Here is an 18,833-nt window from a genome sequence, read left to right as displayed (position 1 = left end):
AATAAAAAATTATAAATTGTTCATATTATTAAATTACGGGTCAACTAACTTTCATTTTTACAATTAAGTATATTTTAATAAAAACTGAAATTTTTAACAAAAAATTAAATGCTATTTACTGAATACTGAATGCTTATACTGAAATACAAAGTTAAAATTATTTATTTAATGTATATATATATATATATATATATATATATATATATATATATAAAGATAAGTATAAGTATAAGTGAGCTTTAGAACTTTAGCCAGAATTAAAATTAAAATCTGAATTATTTTCGATATACAAAAAAAATTTTGAAAACGAAAATCTGGAAAAAAATAATTGAAATATATTTGTTTCCAAGAGCAATTATTTTGTCAAAACAAGCAGAAAGCTTTTTGAATAATTCAGATCGGATGCTTAGTTCCCTCAAAAAGTGCCATTTTTTGCACATTTAGCTCGGTATCTTTAAAACGGCTGGACCTGTCTGTGCCAAGAACTAATCAGCGCATCTCCCTATCAATAGGTATCGAATGTTTTTTAAACCATTCAAATCGCTTGATTCGATTGAACTGAAAACATGGACGAAAAATTGTATCCATACATACATAAACACACACAAACACACACATACATCGATTTTTTTCCGAGGTATGCCAAAATGTTCAAAAACCTTCAAAACGTGAAGAAATGCAAAAATTTTCAATTTCGATTTTTGGACGATTACAATAACTGACTCTACTGGAAGTTAAAAGAAAAATTTATTTAGTAGTGCCTATAAAAACCAGAAGAACATTGAAAAATATATTCATATTATGTGGATTAAGAAAGTATAACTTAGAACTATATAGATAAAAAAAATATTTTTAAGAGCAATCCGAATTTAACAAGCGATTAATTTAATATTACAATTTTTGTGATACTGATGCATTTTTTTTGGATAGAGTAATAACGGGAGAGTGCTACTTTTACTTGGAAACATATTGGTAATGTTCAATAATATAACTATAGAAGGGATTTTGGCTTATATGAACAAATATTTATTTTTGTATTTTTAGCTTAAGTGGTAAGGGCTTTGGTTTTTCAACTGAAGGCTCAAGTAAATATCCACCTCGGATTGTAGAAATATAGCTTCTATGTTGCTGTAATATCACAACTAGAGACGAATCTCGGATTTTATAATAAATAAATAAAATATATTTCGTAATAATTCCATTAATTAGGACTATCAAGTAATAGTGTCATCGGTTTTTATTTGACTTTCAGAAATAGACTTTACCTGGCATCACTGCATCAATAAAAAATTCCTCACTATTACTGATTGTAATAATAAAATATCACAAAGAATTGGGACAACCGTTTGGGTTGCTCTCTATAAAACCGATGTAGTTTTAAGTCAAATCGTCCAATAGCTTATGTCTCTTAAGTTGTGATTGCTGTTCCAAATATGATAATATTAATAAAATTTCACTGATTGCTGTTCAAATAATAATAATACTTATTAATAAAATTCCACAATCAATGAATTGTCTTCTAAGAACTTCGATAACTTGATATAAGCATCGTTAAAAACAGCTTATAAAACAAATAAGAATGTTATAAATATTATTTCTAAAAATATTGTAAAGCGTTCAGTTTATATATTGCATAACAACTATTATAATTCCATTAATAATGTCAAGTACATTCAACGTCGAGCGGTCGACGAGTACACATCTAGTTGCGTAAAATACCTGATATAAATAATAGATCAACAACAAAGCGTGGTGAGTCACAGGCAACTCGGGCCTGATGACGGTCCGTTATCGGTTTATAGAAATAATACAGTGAGTACAGAGGTCGAGACAGGTATAAAAATTAGTAATGCAGTACATTTAATTAATAATAGTGATTGTATGGAATATGAAAGTGACGATGGAAGTGATTATAGTGATAGTAGTTTAATGAGTGAAAATAATGATGGTAAAAAAGTTAATTTGAATACTGTAAATAGTGTTAAAAATATTGATATAAGATGTGGTAATAAAAGTGTTAAGATTAGTACTAACAAATTAGATACAAGAAAAGAATACAAAAAAATGGATAAGGTAAATAGATCAAAAATGAGTCCGAAGAAAAGTAACATTAATGAAGGAGTAATTAAAAAAATGGTACTGGGAATAAAAGATGATCAGGCAAAGGAAACAAAAAATATCAATGAAAATAATTTAAGAAATAATAGTAATGAACCTCAGCGGAATTGGAATGATATGGTAATAGAAGAAGAATTAAGTAGTAGGTCTAACAATATAGAAGTTTTAAAAGGAAATAATAAGAAGAAAAATGATATGGAAATTGAAGAAGAAAATAGTAGTAATCCGAATGTTATAGAAGCGGAAAAAGGAAATGGAAGGAATGACAACCACATGGTTGTTGAGGAAAATTCTAACAAAAGTCAGAGTGAATTAAAATTAAATATTGAGAAAAATTACTATAGTGCATTAGATGAAGGCCCATATGTAGTTTATGCTGAATCAATGAATCAAAATTTGGGTAATTATCATAATGTGGCACTGGGTAGAATAATATATAAAATTTCCCCAATAATAAGTAGAAATATTGACAATTTTACAAAAATAGGCAAAAATAAAATTAAAATAGTTTTCAAAAATTATGAATATGCGAATAAAATAATTAGGGAAGACCTTCTGAACAAGAATAATATAAAAGTATATATCCTTAGACATAAATTATTTAGGGCGGGGATAATTTTCAATGTGGATGAAGAAATGGATGAGTCAGAAATTAAGGAAGTAATAAAATCAGATATAGAAATAATTGATGTAGTTTGTATTAAAAAAAGAAACAAAGATACAAATAGTCTGAAATCTCAAATGGTTAAAATTTTATTCAAAGGAAATTACTTGCCTGAAAAAGTATCAATATATTCAGTAAAACTTCAAGTGAGTCCATTTGTACAGAAAGTCATACAGTGCCACAATTGTTGGCGATATGGTCATATTCGCCTGCAATGTAAGGCCAAAAAAAGATGCCGAAAATGCTCTAGAGAGCACAATGCTGAATTGTGTCACGTAGAAAAAGATTTTGAATGCGCTGGATGTCACAAAAATCACGAAGCAAATGATAAAAATTGTGAAGTTTACCAATTTAATAAAAATGTAAAAGAGCTAATGGCTTTTCAGAATATTTCGTACTCGGAGGCCAAATTTATTCTTCGGAAACAAAATTATGCAGAAGTAACAAAAATAAATCATTTCAATCCAGACTTCAAAAAGACATTTCCTAGAATTAACGAAGCAGTTAATTATGGAACAAACATGATAAATAAAAATAGGTATGAAGCACTGAGTAACCTTCAAGAACAAGAAGTAAATATTGATCAAAGTAGGTTAATGCTGATGAATAAACCTAGAAGAATTATGGAAAGAAGACAAACTGAAAATGGCAGATATATACAAATGAATAACAGGAATTTAAAACAAACAAGTGGAGAGAGAAATTCACAAAGGCGCGAATATTGCGGCAAAAATATAGAAATAGAAGAAATTAGGAAAATACAAATAATCCATGAGGAGCTAGTTAAAAAACTGAGAGAAAAAATAAGGAACAAAGAGTGTGATGATCTAGAGGAAGTTGTGGTAAAATTTAAAAAGGATATGGATATAATTTACGAGAAGTATAATAGTGTGGAAGTTAGAAATATTAGTGAACAACAAAATAAAGTTGGTTTTGATAATAATAACAAAAGTTGAAATTATTAGAAGTAAAAGAAAATTGATAAACGTTTAAACAGTGAAATTCAAATTAAAACCAAATCTATAAATTTCATTATGCATTTTTTACAGTGGAACATTAGATCGTTTAATTCTAACAAAGAAAGTTTGGAAATCTTTTTATATCAAAATAAAACTGATGTTATATTTTTATCAGAATCCTGGTTCAAATGGAACCGACGGTACTATTTAAAAAATTACAATATAATCAGAACTGACAGATATGACGGGAAAGGTGGAGCGGCTATAATTATTAACGAAAGAATTAACTATCAGAATGTAAATATAGATATTGGAGAAATAGATATAAACAAAGTCCAATTATGTGCAATATCAATAATATTAGGAGATAAAAAAGTATATTTGGTATCAATATATATATATCGCCAGGGACACACGTTACGAAACAACAATGGAATTATTTATTTGAGAATATTCCTAGACCGTTCATTTTAGCTGGAGATGTAAATGCGCATCACCATTCCTGGGGATGTAAATATAATGATAATTACGGAATGAATTTAATGGAATCAATCGAAGAGTGTAATTTATTTGTATTAAATAATGGTTCCCCAACACTTGTGTTTAAAAACACTAAAACTGTAGTTGATGTTACAGTGTGCTCTTCTGAAATATTTCATTTAATAACATGGAAAGTAATAGAGGAAAACTTAGGCTCCGATCATTATCCTATTTATTTTTATTTGGATATAGTGAGAAGTAATAGGATATTGATTCCCAATAGAAAATGGAATTGTGGTAAAGCTGATTGGCAAAAATATAAAATAATTATTGAACATGAAATTTTATCATTGGGCAATAATTTAGATAGTAACATTTATGAAAAATTCACAAATATTATAAATCAAACTGCGGAAAAATGTATACCAATAAATAAAATATTAACAACATCTCAAGTGAGGAAACCAGTGTGGTGGGATGAAGAATGTCTTAAACTGGTAGAAGAACGAAGAAAAGCAGAAAAGAACTTTAGAAGAAATTCGAGTTTAGAAAATTTCCTTCAGTGTAATAGAATTAAAGCTAAAGTTCGGAAAGAACTAAAAAGAGTGCGCGTAAGGATTACACGCGATTGAAGTAAAACTTTTAATATTGTATGAGTAGGCAATTAAGATAAAAATAAAAAAAACATCATATTTGAATTTTAAAAATCATTTATTAATAATCACATAACATCAATAACACAGTTTAAAACAACATCGATAGATTAATTGCTATCATATTTCATATATGATATAATAGGTTTGTGATAACTAAAATGAGAGACATAAATTTTGCTTTGTAAACTATGTACATTTCTGGAGAAAACTGCATCAATAGTCGTGCCATATCTTGTGGTTGATTCAAATGGAGAATTATTCATTGTTAAATTAAATTTATTATTTAAAAAATCAATTAATGGTTGAGATTCTTCTGAACGAAAATTGACATTGAAATCTCCAGCAAGAATTAATGGTATCTCGTTGTGATTAGTGTTTAAAAGTTTTGCACCCTCATAAGAAAAATGAAGTAACTGCTGATGAAGAAATTTAATAATATTTGATATGTTTTTATTGGGAGAAATGTAAAGGACGACTATAATTAATGTTTGATTCTGTGTCTGTAATATCACCTACTTGTGTAATTTCATTAGGAATATCCAGTAATATCGTTGGCGCAAGAAACTGCATAGGAGTCGCATTATGAAGAGTATCTGAACATGAATGATAGACAGCTACACCACCTGCTCTTGAGTCCGATCGTTTGTATTGAGTAACGCAGTAATAGTTCTGAATATCAATTCGTTCTTCATTATTAATCCAAGTTTCCGAAAATAACAAAAACGTACAACGTTGTAGCACTTTATCTTGCAGATCAGGCACATGAGCTCGTAAACTTTGGCAGTTAAAGGAAAACAATGAAATGTCGTTCAAACTTATTATCTCACTCAATTTTTCTTCTTGTGTTATTAATCTACAAGTTGAAAGTCTTTGGAATTCAGTTTTTAAGTTCATTAATCCTGCTGGCCGTTTTCTTCTATGATAAAATTTTTTGAATTGATGAACAATCCATTAATGCTGGTAACTTGTGATAATGCAACATACAGAAGCTGCTGATTATGTGTTTTATTGTATTCATATACAATTTTATCAAAAGTACCACCTTGTGATTTGTGTATTGTGAGTACACATGCAGACACTAAAGGAAAATGATTTCTTTTGACAAATATGATTTTATTTCTGTTCATTGGAATAGATGAAGATCTTCTGAGAATCGGCACAGCTGTCCTACTGATATTAAGAGTTTGAATATGATGTGCAGCTTTCTTCTTATTTTGTTACCTATCTTACCAGGAAATTCAAACCATAAACGTAGAAGTTCATCATTATCGCCACGTTCTATGTACACTAATTTTCCTACACAACCATTAGCTAAGCCATCACTTACATCAATATTAGTTGTTATTATGTAAAATTTATTCAGAACTAAAATTATTTCATACGGCAAACACCCGGTATCAATAACCGATTTTGTGAAACTGCTGACGAATGTATGATTGTTGATCTGTCGCATGGCAACCTACATAAATATCCGTGGCAGTAGATATTATTTTGTCTTCAACGAGATTCAGTATAAATTTATTATATTCCATGACACATTTATTCTCTAAGAAAAGTCTTATTCCATGAGTACATAACATAAAAAACGTGATTCAATTAATGCAAGTTCATATAGGGTTTAGCGCTCGACTTACGCATGACATGACGGGAGTGGATACCCGCGACATCAGCGCTTACGGCGTCGTAGTGTTCAACTTCACGTTGGCGTTTCGTTGCATTTGTACGGATTTACACCCGTGTAGCCTAAAGAAATTTTTACACCCATATCGCGCCTAAAGAAGTTTTACTTCAAAAATAAAGAAAAGAGAAAGTTGGTGTAAATTTGTCAACAATTCAAATCCTAATACCCCATCTAAAATTATTTTTAAAATGGTTAAATCAATGAACAATTATATTTCACAGAATGAGAAGAATTCAGAATTGATTAATGATAAAGTAGTGGAAGAAGTAGTTGATAATATGCGCCCTTTGGAGTGGGTGATGATATTTGTAAATATCTTAAAGGAAATAGAGTAACAGGTTCGGTAGAAAAGTCATTAATTAGACCATTTTCATTATGGGAATTAGAAAAATCTTGGAGCAAAATCAAAGATACTGCTCCAGGATTAGACAACATTCATTATTCTATGTTAAAAAACCTTCCACAGTCCGGAAAAGAAATTCTACTTAAAATTATTAATAAGTATTGGCTGTCACCGAATGAAATTCCTGATTGGAATAAATATAGAGTTATTTTAATTAAAAAGAAGAGCAATAATTCTGATAATAGCAATGCATATAGACCAATTACTTTGGCGTCATGTATTGCTAAAATAAAAGATAGGATGATAAAAAGAAGAGTCGAGTGGTGGATTGAAAACAATCAGTTATTGCCCAAAAGCCAATTTGGCTTTAGAAAAGGATTAAGCACGCAAGATAGTCTAAGTATATTTTCCACAGACATACATCTAGCCTTTTCAAGAAACACGTATGTCGTTGCACTGTTTTGCGATATAAAGGGTGCATACGATAATGTGGTGCCGGGAAAATTAGCAGAAAGTCTTGTACATGCTGGCTTTCCAGAAAAATTGATCAAAGCTATGGTATATTCTACCTTTAATAGAGAAATCGAAGTTAAAATAAATGAAAATGCAAGGATTGGAAGAGTTCTTCGACAGGGCCTACCTCAAGGAGCTATCCTTAGTCCCTTATTATATGCTCTATATGTACGGGATATAGAAGGTATATGGTTGGAAGGTACGAAAATTCTACAATATGCAGATGACTTATTGATCTATATTGAAAAAGATAATTTGAAAGAGGCCATCGATATGATGTCTATGAATATGGAATTGCTGCATATTTGGTTGAATGAGAAAGGTCTGGAACTATCAGATGATAAAAGCTCCATAGGAATATTTACGAGACATTCCAACAAAAAGTTCCCAGCTTGTATTTCAAGTCTATATAATACAATTAAAATTCATTGCAACAATAAATTCCTAGGTATATATTTTGATCAAAAAATGACTTTTAAATATCATATGAATTATATTAAAAAAAGAATTGAAAAAAAGACCAGTTTAATGAGACTGATAAACAGTACTTGGTGGGGTTCACACCCTATCACATCTATTAATTTATATAAAACCATAATTAGATCAATACTGGAATATGGTAGCATAATTTTTGGACATTCAAATATGGTAAATGAGCTTGAAAAAATTCAATACAAATGTTTAAGATTTTGCGCAGGTATGATGAGATCGACACCAACAAATGTACTGTTATTAGAAACTGGTGTTATGCCACTAAAAGTCAGATATGAATGGTTGAGTGACAAATATATGCTGAAAAAAATTAATTTTAATTCATCTGAAATATATGACAGAATTAGTGATTTAAATAATGAATGCGAACGTAATATTTATTGGCTGAATAAAAAATACCTATTATTATTCAGAGTTTTAGAGAAGTAATTAAATATCAAGAAAGTATGTATTCATTCAGCATTCATCCTTATTATAATAAAATATATTTTGACAGTTGTATATTTGATAATATTATAAATATCGATTTATTAAAATCTGTTAATAATAATCCAGATGCAGAAGTTATATTTACGGATGGTTCGAAGGATATGGACAATGTAGGTTTTGCTATATATAAAGAAACCAATCAAACAAGTGAATGTTACAAGTTACCAGGGTGTGTTTCTGTCTATACAGCGGAGTTATTTGCAATTAAGGAGGCCATAAGAAAAGCTAAAGAACAGAATTATAATAAAACAATTATAATTACGGACAGCATGAGCTGTATCAATAAATACAAGTGTTTTTTAGAGATCTAAATTTAGAAGAAAAAATTTATTTTGATATCTTGCAAGATTTGGAGAAAATTAAAGAAATGGAAAGGATATAAGAATAGGATGGGTAAAAGGTCACTACGGAATTTCAGGAAACGAGAAAGCTGATGAATTAGCCAAATACGCTTGCTTAAAGGGAATGGAATATAACCAAGTATTAAATAAAGATATAATAAAAGTTATGAAAAATAACGCAGTTAATAAATGGAAAACGGATTGGCAAAAACATCAAGATATAAAGGAAAATATTATAAAGGGGTTAACGACTTTGTTAAAAAGGTACCTTGGTATTATCAATTCAAAAATGAAGATAGATACTTTATAAGTACGATGAACAGAATAAGGTGTAACCATGGTCATTTCCCAGAACACCTGTTCAAAATAAAGATGAGAGAGTCAGCTATTTGTGACTGTGGGAAGGATGTGGGATCTTTGGAACATATAATTTTAACTTGCAGCAGATATCAAGAAAATAGGGATTATTTATTATATGAATTATATAGAATTAAAAATTTAGTTAAACCATTTAATTTATTTAGTTTACTGTCAAATATTGATTATTATAAAATTATATATAATTTTTTAGTTAAAAGTAAAATTAGAATATAAATGTAGGAAATATAAATGTTGTATATGGCTAGTTTGTAAATAAGAGGCCAAATAAAATAAATGAAAAAAAAAAAAAATATATTGCATAATTCTGAAATTAGTTTATATAACGCGATAAAAATTGCTTGATAAAATTTGTTTTGAAAAATATGATCAGTAGGTTATAATAACTTCTAAATATAGTTTTTTCCATATCACTTTTTGCGTATTCCCAAATTATGAAAGACTACTATCAAATCTGGTTTGAAGTAAAAGAATTTGATATGTAAAAAAATGTTTTTTTGCAATTATCATTATAAAGACAGATAAGAACTGTGGTTCCCAAAATAATTTTACAAATTGTGTATTTCATGAAATTATATAAAAAACTGATTAAACTCACTGATATACAACGAGGTTGACCTTTCGTCAGATTAGAAGGTGCTTAACGTAAAAATTAATAATTTTCTACAACAGCTTGAAGTTGAAGTTTTAGCAAATCTCAATCTTCAGAAAGAATGTTCTCTAACAATGAAATGTGCATCACACGAAAATGGATATTTATCTTGTTTAACGCCAGTGTTAATTAACTTCCCGTAGGGTAAGTTATAGTAACCGCAATAATATCGAAATATTTTTTTTATATATCTTTACGTTTCAAAGGTTTCTGAATATATTGGTATACCTTAGAAAAAAAATGGATGTGTGTGTACGGATACAAATTTTCATCGACGGCTTCGGGAACACTGGTCAACTGATTTGAATAATTTAAATAAAAATCTTTGGATTCGTATTCATAAGGAGACGTGCTGAATAGTTTTTGGCAAAGACAGGTCGAGTCGTTTTGGAGATACGGGGCTGAAAATACCAAAAATGGTAACCGATGTCTTGAGAGAACGGAGCGAACATTTTATTTGTACTGACGAAATAAAAAAACTGATGAAATTTTTGGGAAGGCAGGTCTAGCGTAACAAAAAATTCCATTTGGTGAACAAAAATGATCATTAGACTTATGCACATCAAATTATCACATATTTTATAGATGTTTTAATAATAAGAACAAATTTTGTTTACATTGTTGTGGGTTCCGTACCAATGTTTATTCGTTATACTGCAGCGCGGCGCGCACGCGCTTCTATATTTCGTTTCTACGCAGCTAACGTAGTGCGAATGCATTGAAAAACTGTTCAAAATTTCCAACATATTTCAAAATATAAAAAAATTAAATTTAAACAGGTCAATTGTTTTAAAAAAAATTAAAAATCTTAAAAATTAATTTTTTTTTCTAAAAGAACATTAAATCTTTTTTTAAAATTTTGATTTGTGGTACGGGAAGTTCCCGCAATTTGCTTTAAGGCACGATGCCATGCACCACTAGTTTCAATTTCATTTATCAAATCTTGATTTGTCGTGATTTGTAGAAGAGTAGTCAGTGAACTATTTGACTAACCTGTTTTCACAAAGCTAGAAATTTTTTGATGATACTTTATTATCGGCCCATTAAGAAAGTACCATTCTGGCAGTGATTCCGCGGTTGCGTCATCATCCCTTAAATTTTCGAAAATGTCAAAAAAAATTCCCATAGCCTGCTCCCACACTGCTCAAATTTTGAGGGTGTATTGTTTTAACTGTTCAGAAAGTATGTGTAAACAGCCAGAACATTCTGACGGTTGCAAGGGTCTGACAGTCAAGTACATAATAGTCAAGGCGCACAAGGGTATGGGCGCATTGCCATACATAATCGCAGTGGCGATCCAGTTTTGGCGCCAGGGGGGGTCACAATTAAATTATAATGAAACATATATTCGGAATACGATTACATAATCCTTAAATTTTAGGAGACTTTGACTCCGAGTTACATGTTGAATTTATAGAATGTGTATGGTAACAAAATACATAAATAAAATCATTATGCAGTGATTTTATTGCTGAATTAGTGTTCTATCTAAGTCTTAAGACAGGTTGGGGGGGGGGGGTCATGACCCCCGTGACCCACCCCCTGGATCCGCCACTGCATAATCGGCTACACCCTTGTATTTAAATAGTTTATATGCAATTTTGAAGGTCTTTTTGACTTCAACTTTGTATCTCACCTTATGGCCTATATATCATTGAAAATGTGCCAAAGTTGCGCCTTTAGTAATGGGCCGAAAATCGAAAATGAAAATTTTTGCATTTCTCGACGTTTTGAACATTTTGGCATATATAAAAAATCAATACTAATGCCATTATTATCCATCACTTCTTTTATAATAAGGACAATACACGTCGCTATACTTATAATCAGCGTTTGTTTTTGGGTTAACGGCCGCAAATAGTAAAAAACTCAAAAACCAAATCTAAATTATAAAATTATCGTTTGATGGTGGATCCAAACATTTCTGTTTTCGTGTTTCAACAGATATCACGATTAGTTGGGGCCGAGAAGGTGTCAGTTTGGTAACGGTCTTTACTTTGAACGCACACGTCTAATTGTGAGGTGAATAAAATATATTTGTACTTTTGAACTGATCGGTGATCGAAGAAACGTTCATTATGAAGTGAGTTCTAATTAAAATGCTAATTTAACTGCTATTATATATTAGAAATATATTCAATGCTAGGTTCTATTAAAATCGTGAAAACTAGGTTTTAGCGCAATACAAAATGAAGATAAGCCTGTAGTAAACTAGAAGAGAACAACTCAAGAATATTAAATACTTTGTAGCATAGTGTATTAATACATTGATCGATAAATTAATTAGCAAAATCACATTATTAATTTTAGTAATTTGAATAGATTTGCTAAATGATTACATAAATTTGTTATGATTCGGATTTGTTATTAACTTCCCGTAGGGTAAGTTATAGTAATCGCTAAAAAATCGAAACTGATAATTTTTATATCAAAAAGTATCAAAGCTTTCTGAATATTTTGGCATACCTTAGAAAAAAATTATGTATTTGTGTGTGGAACACCGGCCAACCGATTTCAATAATTCAAAAAACATTCGATTGGTATTGATAAGGAGATGTGCTGATTAGTTTTTTGCGAAGGCAGGTCTAGCCGTTCCGAAGATACGGGGCAATATGTGCCAAAAACGGTAATTCAGTTTTTGAGAGAACGGAGCACGCGATTGGGATGATTTTTTGTATTGACAAGATGAAAAACTGATTAAATTTTTGGAAAGGTAGGTCCAACGGTTATGGACTCTCAATAAAAATAAATTAAAAAAATGTCATTTGGCCGTCAAAAATGTTTATTGGGCATATGCACATCAAATTATCATATATTTTATAGAGATTTAATAATGTGTGCACATTTTGTGTAATTTTTTTGCGTTCCGTATCAAGATTTTTAATTACGGTACGGGAAGTTCCAGAAATTTGCTTTAAGGCATGATGCCATGCACCTCACTAGTTTTTTTTTGAATTAATTATAATAATTTTGTTTGAATTAGATCGTAGTCTCTCTCTTAATGAATACTTTTTATGATTTGGCTGATGTGAAAATTACAACAGGGGAGTTTGGATACGGTTGTGCCAGGGTACGGTAGTGACAGTCGTTACAACTAAATTATACTGATTTTAAGATAGGGACCAAAAAGAGAAAGATGGAGTATGATTGCTCGAACAAGTTTCTCCATCATTGCGCTCAGTCAGTGTTTTGCGATCTGTAGACCGCATTACTTCAAAGTAAGTTTTTCCGTTAGACTTTTTAAAAAATAACTGTTACGTGTAACAGATATATCACTTTGTTTGTTATTTTGCTGTAAGTTAGGCATTAGTAGTTTATTACCAGCAATTAGGTTTTTTCGTAGATAATTTAGCTCAGTCATATTTGTTTTCAAAAATGTGCATTGGGTACGATTCTGACAATTTTTGTGGGTACGGTTGTGGAATGTGTTTCTGTCCTTTTTGGGTGAAGATTAATCATATAAAAAAATCTAACTTAACTAATAATAAGATAAAATACGAACCGTACCCAATCTACCCTATCCTCAGCATTGTGGTAATAATATATAAAATCTTCTTATAATTCGAGTTTTATGAAACCCTATTTGAAATTGATAAATATAAAAAACAAAAAGGTCGAAGTTCTTAACCTTTATTATGCACTCTCTTCATTTTAAGTACAATATATTTTTCTTTTATTTTAGAACTAAAAAATATTTATAAATATTAAATGGAATTATGTTTAATCGTTATTTATGAATTATTAATTAACTTTCCGTCAGGTAAGATATTGTAATCGTATAAAAATAGAAATTGAAAATATAATTTTTTGGCAAAGATTAGTTTTTGGCGTAAAAATGACAGTTTTTGAAGAAAACAAAAAAAACTAGTGGCGTGTATGGCATCGTGCCTTAAGGCAAATTGCTGGTACTTCCCGTACCGTAACGAAATGTGCGAGGAATACTGAATGTTTTCAAATAGATTATTTTAAATATTGTAACATTGTCTAATATTTGTAAGAATTATTTTATATAAACTAAATTGCAAAGTTGAAATTATTTGTATAAAGTATATTAGAACTATAGTCAGAATTAAAAATAAAATCTGAATTATTTTCGATATACAAAAAAATTTTTTATGAAAAAAAAATTGAAAAAAAAGTTGAAACAATTTTTTTTCCAAAATCAATTACTTTGCTAAGACAAGCAGAAAGTTATTTGAATCATTTAAATCGGACGCTTAGTTCTCTCAGAAACTACCATTTTTTACACATTTAGCTACGTATCTTCAAAATGGCTGGGCCTGCCTCTGCCAAAAACTAATAAACATTTCTTCCAATCATTACTAATTGAATGTTTTTTAGATTATTCAAATCGGATGCTCCGTTCTCTCAAAAACTCGATATCTATTTTCTTCACTCTTTGCTCTTTATCTGCACTACTGCTGGACCTGTCTTTGCCAAAAACTAATCGGCACATCTCCCTATATATATATATATATATATATATATATATATATATATATATATATATAGGAATCGAATATTTTTTGAACCATTTAAATCAGTTGATCCGTGCGCCCGAAAACGTGACCGAAAAATTGTATCCATACATACATACACAGACACACACACATCAATTTCAGAGGTATGCCAAAATGTTCAGAAACTTTCAAGACGTCGAGAAATGTAAAAAATTTTAATTTTGATTTTCGGCTCATTACAATAACTTACCCTACGGGAAGTTAAATAATAGGTTGTCAAATATCTTCCTTCCGCCTTTTTGTATATATCCAAGAGCAAAAAAGCGGAAGGGAGATATTTGACAACTTAATATATTGAAATTTCAAAATATTTTTTTCACAATTTCTTAAAAATAATGTTATTTGAATATCGAAAATGTATTGAATTTTAATATTAATTCTAACTAAAACTCTAAAACTCATATGTATACTATGAATGAATAATTTTAACTTTGCAATTTTATATGATTCTTAGAAATATGAGATAAGTTCTTTCATTCTAACTCCGCTTGACCGAGTTTTGTTTATTTGCTTTTCATGTAAAATTAAGTTCTTATATTTTGTCTATAAAATACGAATAATGAAAGTTACAGTATTTTTAATAATTTATTTGCTAAGCTGGTAAGTTCCAGCAATTTCTCTTAAGGCACAATGCCATGTATCCCTAGTTTTTTATATGTTTTATAATCGTATATCTTTTTTAAACATTATATGTCACGATTAGCAATGATCTAATTCATTTTAAGATCAATTTAATTTTTATCAATCTTGTGATCGATTATTACTTTGTTGTTACTATTAAATTAAATTTGAATAAATAAATATACTTTTGTCAGATTTAAATCAAAACTAAATTTCAAGTTTGAATTGGAATTGGAAAAAAATAAATTATACAATATATAATTGTGAAAATTAATTATTATTTGTGCATGTTTCAGGAACTGTACGATCATTTTGGCAATATTTTGCGGGATTTCCTTAGTCAGTGGATTGTTCCTACCTATAATTGGGTCTAATAAACAGGTAGAAAATGATGCTGTAAAACTTTTTATTGACTAAGTTAATATTAAGCAATAAATTTGAATCTGTGAATCACTAATCCAATCATAATTTTTAGAGTGGAATACTAGATATAATAGACCAATCAATTCTACCACACACAGCTCAATCACCATTAGCTGGAAATGAAGCTTTGCAAGAACACGAGGAAGTTCGTGGTTTGGGTAAAATTAAATGTTGTATTTCCTCATGATTTTTTTATCTAGCGACGCACTAACATTATCAAAATAATTAAAACTGTAACTTCCCGTACCGTAATTTGAATTTTATTAAAGCTCTAACATTTTTTATAGATTTTTTTTTGAGCGCCTTGAAGTTTAATGGTCAAACATTATAAACCTTGGTACGGAATCCATAGAAATGTAAACAAAATTCGTACTTATTATTAAAATCTCTATGAAATATCTGATAATTTGATGTGCATATGTCTAATGATCATTTTTGACCGCCATTAGGTAACTTTTTTTTTGGATCTCCGCCTTCATAAAAATTTAATCAATTCTTCATTTCGTCAATATAAGTGAAATGTTTTTTATATTATTGAAATCGGTTAATACGGGCTCTTAGACAAAATCTTGGACAAAAAATTGTATCCAAACATACATACACACATGCACATATACACATAAATCCATTTCTTTTTAAGATAAAATACTTCTTAAGATTTTCATATTCGATTTTTTTGCTTACCATAACTTACCATACGGATAAAGCACTTATATTATTTTAGATCTATAGAATACAACGATAAAATTTCCATTATTTATAATAATTATTTTAAAATATCTAAAACCATAGTTCTTACTCATTGATAAATTTTTATTGATTTTATTTTGCTATGGTTGAATTGCTGTACCAGAAGTTCTATTTGCCTTAAAGCACAATGCCACTAGTTTTGTATAATAGTTTTTCACCACGCACTAATAGTATTGTGAAAAGAATATATTTAATTACTCCAAATATTTAATTAACTATCACGAATTAAACCTACTGATTAGCTGTCGGATTAACTTAGGCTTCAAATGAAATACTTAGACCAAAATAATAAAAAATATAGCTAATGAATATTTTTACAGTCAGGTTTGCTCATAATGTATTGAAGGGCGTTGGAAAAGAAGTAGCACAAGTATTGAACTTAGGAGATAATATCTTAAACAGAAAAGAAGCGGATCGTGCACTTGATTTGGAACCCGAATTTTTGCAACTCCTACCTGCTAACTTAAGTGTAAAGGATCAAGTTGATGCCATACTTCCAGGTTCGTTTTAAATTGAAATAATATCTTCAATCATATATTTTTATATTTTAGTGCATCTTGGTAATGACCGAGGAAAACTGTTGTGCTAAATATGAACAACAAATATTGATTTGTTTTAGAGACTTTGAGTTCCAATAATACAATAAACCACATAAAATATAGTCTGTTATTTGTTGTGTGTTTAATATCGATCTAATTAATGGGAATCTATCAATTTATGATATTATCAGGACCATCTGTGTATTAAGTTAGTTATACAACTGGGTTCTTCACAGAAGCTGGTATTGAACCCGGGACCCATCGCTCTAACCACTCGTTGACGGAAAATACATATATATTTATGACATACAAAGCTGAATTCTATACTGTGACTAATTTTGTTAAAATCCTTTGAACTAACATTATTAGTTAATATAATTACTATACTCAACAATTTATCTATGCAAGATCTGAAAACTTGGTTTATGAAGTTTTTGGAAATTTAAAGAATTTAAATGCATCTTGCATAGATAAATTGTTGAGTATAGGGATTATACTAACATATAAAGTGTTAGCTCCTGTATTTGTTTCATTCGTAGGTGAGTGTGTTATAAGTGGTTCGAGTGATGGGATCTGAATCAAGTTCCATATCTACTTCCATGAAGTAGTAGTAACATTAGTTTTTATTTGGAAATTTAGATAGTAATGTTTTTTCAAATGAAAATAGCTCTTAAACTATTTTTAGGAAACTGAACAGGTTTCTTTCAGTTACTGATGCTTTAAATATTATATATTTCAGGGACTCTTTGGTGCGCAATACACGATAGGGCTGGTGATGAAAATGATTTGGGCTTACTCAGAGACACCGATAATTGTTGCAGAGCACATACTGTATGTAAAGATAATTTACCGGCAGGAGAAGAAAAATATGGTCTCATTAATACTGGATTTTTTACAAGGCTAGTTGAACAATTTCTTCATTTCATAAAATATTACAATAGTCAAGTCATGCCTACTATTATTATCTTTATATATTTGAATTTTTCAGATCTACTTGTGATTGCGATCAAGCATTCTACAACTGCTTACAAAATGCCAATAACATTATTGCAAAAAAAGTAGCTTACACTTATTTCACAGTTTTGGGTCTACAATGCTATACATATGATTATCCAATTGTGGATTGCGAGAGAAGGTATGTAATAATAAATAGTTCTTATATATAATAAAAGCTTATAAATACAACTTTTAAATGTATATTGTCTGATAAGAATCACCCAGAATTTGATCGACACAATTAATTGAAATTGAAAAATTGAATCAATTGTTACAATATTTTTAACTTCCCATAGGATAAGTTATAGTAATCGCAAAAAAACGAATATGAAAATTTTTATATATCTTAACGTTTAAGAGGTTTCTGAACATTTTGACATACCTTAGAAAAAATAGATGTGTGTCTTTGTTCAGGTGTGTGTGCGCGGATACAAATTTTCGTCGACGATTTCGGGAACTCGGATTTCAATTATTCAAAAAACATTAAATTGCTGTTGATAAGGAGACGTGCTGATTAGTTTTTGGCATAAGCAGGTCTAGCCGTTTCGAAGATACGGAACAAAAAGTGACACAAACCGTAACTCAGTTTTTAAGAGAACGGGGCGTCCGATTTTAAAAATTCAGAAAACATTTTACTTGTATTGACTAGATTCGGAGATCTAGTGAAAAAAGTAAAAAAAATGCCATTACGCGGTCAAAAATGATCATTAGACATATGCACATCAAATTATCAGATATTTTATAGAGATTTTAACAATAAGTATAAATTTTGTTTACATTCCTATGAGTTCCGTACCAATGTTTATCCGTTAGACGCCTACATGGCGCTTACGCGCTTCAATATTTCGTCTCTATGGAGTTAAAGCAGTACGATTGTTCTGAAAAAAAAGTTCAGAATTTCCGAAATAGTTCAAAATAAAGAAAACATTTTTTTTTAAAAAAAGTAAATTTTTGTCAAAAATTTATAGTTTCTCAAAAATCTAATTTTTTCAGAAATGTAAAAAAAATATTTTTTGGTACGGGAAGTTCCAGCAAATTGCCTTAAGACACGATGCCATGCGCTTCACTAGTTGATTAACATTTTTAACGTTCGGGTATTTAGATACAAAACAGTATAATAATACTTTAATAGATAATATATAATAGTATTTTGTGAATACATGTCGGTTTTATGTTACATGTTTAAAGTAGAATTAATAAAGGTAATATATGTACGAC

The sequence above is a fragment of the Ctenocephalides felis genome, unplaced genomic scaffold, assembly GCF_003426905.1.
Source record: "Ctenocephalides felis isolate EL2017-DRISC unplaced genomic scaffold, ASM342690v1 CF-g0.4_SCAFFOLD_00845, whole genome shotgun sequence".
In the NCBI taxonomy this organism is placed as follows: domain Eukaryota; kingdom Metazoa; phylum Arthropoda; class Insecta; order Siphonaptera; family Pulicidae; genus Ctenocephalides; species Ctenocephalides felis.
The sequence above is the reverse complement of the archived record's forward strand: the minus strand, read 5'-3'. Positions refer to the sequence as shown.